The sequence below is a fragment of the Hemitrygon akajei genome, unplaced genomic scaffold (genome assembly GCF_048418815.1).
Source record: "Hemitrygon akajei unplaced genomic scaffold, sHemAka1.3 Scf000113, whole genome shotgun sequence".
In the NCBI taxonomy this organism is placed as follows: domain Eukaryota; kingdom Metazoa; phylum Chordata; class Chondrichthyes; order Myliobatiformes; family Dasyatidae; genus Hemitrygon; species Hemitrygon akajei.
This window is the reverse complement of record NW_027331999.1, coordinates 947,069-950,272: the sequence shown is the minus strand read 5'-3', so window position 1 is coordinate 950,272 and position 3,204 is coordinate 947,069.

The window sequence follows — 3,204 nt, the reverse complement described above, 5'->3', positions numbered from 1 at the left end:
TAATTCGAAAGAGTGTACCTATTATCTTTCGTCAACAGAGGGATTACATTTGTCGTCCCCGGAGCTTCTAGTTCTGCTTCCATGGCCAGCGAAGACACAAATATCTTGTCCAAAAGTGCAGCAATATCTTCGCTCACCTTCCAAAATTACCTGCACGGTATCAGGGAATCATCTATCATCATGTTTTCCAAACTTCCAGCGCATTTTTTTCTGAGCCTTGGCATGGTCGACCATATCTGCCTTTTTACGCTGTGTTCACATTCATGAATGTATTCGGTGAGGAGCTTCACCGCCTCCTTGACTCCAGACACGTTTTCCTCTGATCTGCTCACACTCTCTCCAGTCATCCTTCTGTTCTTCACGGTGCAACTCGCCAAGGGTTCTCAAGTCCCCTTCTACCTCTTCTAAGTCCATTGTTAAATTCTTTCCTGTCTGCATTGTGACTCGCCATAACCCTACCCGATCTTTTCTTCCTAAACCTTAACTATCTTTCTTTCTTCCTCTTGGCGAGCTCTTCCAACTTTGTTGTCAGCCTGAGTTACTTTACGCTATCATCCATTCCCTGCATCAATGAGACAAGCCCTTAATGAACCTCATGTCAGTGCTCCCTAAACAATCTCCACAAATCTGTGGTGCATGTCCCTGAGTACATCATTTCCCAATGTACGTTCCCAAGTTCCCGCCAGGTAGCACCATACATCGCAGACCCCCAAATTCCATGCTCCCTGGTCCTACCCCTGTGCAAGTTAAATGTCGGGGAGTTCTGCCCTGTCGTTCTGAAATGCTGACCCGCGGAAAGATCGGTCACCTGACCCATTTCCTTTTCTAATATTAGATCCGGTCTGGACTGTTCGCTAGTCCGCGTTTCTTCTTATAGTGACACGAATCCTTCCTGCACACAACTGAGGAATTATGCCATATCTAAACATATTAACCTGGTGCCAAAGAAGAACATGGCACATGTCAAAGATCCGCTTCCCGATCGGTTCCTCACTGTTCCCGTTGCTTTTTTTTTGTTAATCTGGTGGGCGGTTGTATAGAATACTCCGGATGGGGTGTTCACTCGCTTCGTGTTTCTGTGTTCGTCTCTCGCTCCACGTTGACCACCTTTCTGATACCATCCCTGGTTTCCCGTCGCACTCCCTTTACTCTCTGTTACCCGACCCTGTCCATTTTGAAACATCTAAAACACGGAAAGTGCTGCAGCCATCCCTGCCCTTGTGACAGTCGAGTGTCTGTGATAGTTTGGAACATATTTCAACCAAAGTGACAATCACGCCAGCAGCATTGAGCGTTTGTATTGCTACCTACCTGAACTGTATGAAATCAGCAATCTTCCGCCAATTCAGCAATTTCCGGATGATCAGGCATATGATTGATTGAGTTAATGACTTATTTGCCAAATCTACTCATTGTAAAACGGCTTTATTTGAAAACTCCGCTGAATTGTCATTAGACATGGGCGTTATCTACACAGATGGCCATTTAATGTAAACACATACTTCATTCCATTCCTCAGCTCTTCTCTGAATTTCCTCTGTGTCAGTGTATAGATACAAGTATTGGTGCACATGCTGAGCATTTGCAACATGAACCCAAATTGCTGGAAGATGTATACCGGGGAAGTCAAATATCTGTCCTCGTAAAAATAGTTGTGCGCTTGCCATTTCAGGGAATAGACTACATTGGGCATCCAAAATAATATGAAATTAGCTGATATAGAGAACAGCAAAATCATCGACTTTCTGCGTTTTTCCACCTCGGCATCTTTCTGATTGTCGCTGCTGTGCCGAAGCCTTCTGCGGACTCTATTTGCCACAACGATATGTCTTACTGTTAACCCGTTAAACACCAGGATTAATCCGATTGGTAGCAATGGTGTTAAAATGCTGTGCAGTAATTGGTATCCTCTCCACACAGGTGAAGTAGCATACTCATGTGTGAGGGCGCAACGCCACGGCGTGTTATCAATGATGACGTAAGGTTCAAGGGCAAAGTATAACGGGGCACATCTCCCGCAGCTCACTATAACCACGGTCATGATAACAACCGTTGCTGTTCTCTCGGTGCAGTATCGCTCCCCCAGCTTTCGGCAACATATTGCGATGAAGCGATCGAAGGTAAAACTGACCGTGAACCAAACAGAACAATCCGCCGTGACAACCCGAAATACAAGCGTCAGAGCACACACAGGAGTGATGAGCAGAGATCTGGAATAAATGTAGATATTGTTGGTCTGTTCCACTAAAGCAAAAACGATAACCACCATCAGATCCGCTGTTGCCATTCCAACCAGGTAACGGGTGATGCAATTGGAGAGTCCGCATTTTCCCCGAGATAGAATCACAATCGCCGTTAAATTAACTGCAAGAAATTTGGAAACAAAATAGAAATATGGTCAGTTCCCTGAATGCCCCCTTTCTACCGATGCTATGCAGGGTATGGTCTGTTTGGAAGTGGAAAGCGGAAATCCAGTGTGTGCGGTCTCGGTCGCTGCACTCCGGCTGGAGGACAGTGACGGATGTGAGTGTCAGTGGATTGGCGACATTCCCACAGTTTAGAGCGAGGCATCCGAGTTCCACGACTCACGTACGGGTGAGCAGTCGATCGCTCCTGTAAACAACACCATTCCCATTATGAGAGGTGAAACAACATGACGGGATTATTTGTAGCGGTGACAAAGTGACAGCATGGTGATATAAAGCACGAGTTCTAATTTACAGACTTACAGAAGAACAGACCTACGTGTCGAAAATAGACTGGACCGTCATTTAAATAAGCTGCTACGTTGTTATAAGATCGAAGTGTCTGCACTAATAGAGACTCGGACCTAGAAAACCAGAGACCAGCATCACTTCAGAAAGCCAAGCGAGGTGAAATTATGAAACATTGACAATATCGGCACCAACATAATTGTCAAAAAAAGAGAAGAAAACACTGCAATCGAAATACGGAAAATGGAAATAAAACCATTAGTTGCCTGAATCCTCCATTGCTGAAACGGTTACCGCAGCAGAGTAACGACGGCACCATACATAAAGTAACCAGCTCCGGCATCTTACCGGGGACACCAACCGCTACAAGTGTGGGATAGAAAATGGCCGCGATGTAATAAATCGCCGCATATCCCATATTCCGTCAGAAGCAGCGTTCAGTTGTACGGAGCGTTTCAGCTGCTCGGATGGACTGGTGATCGGTTTAGCA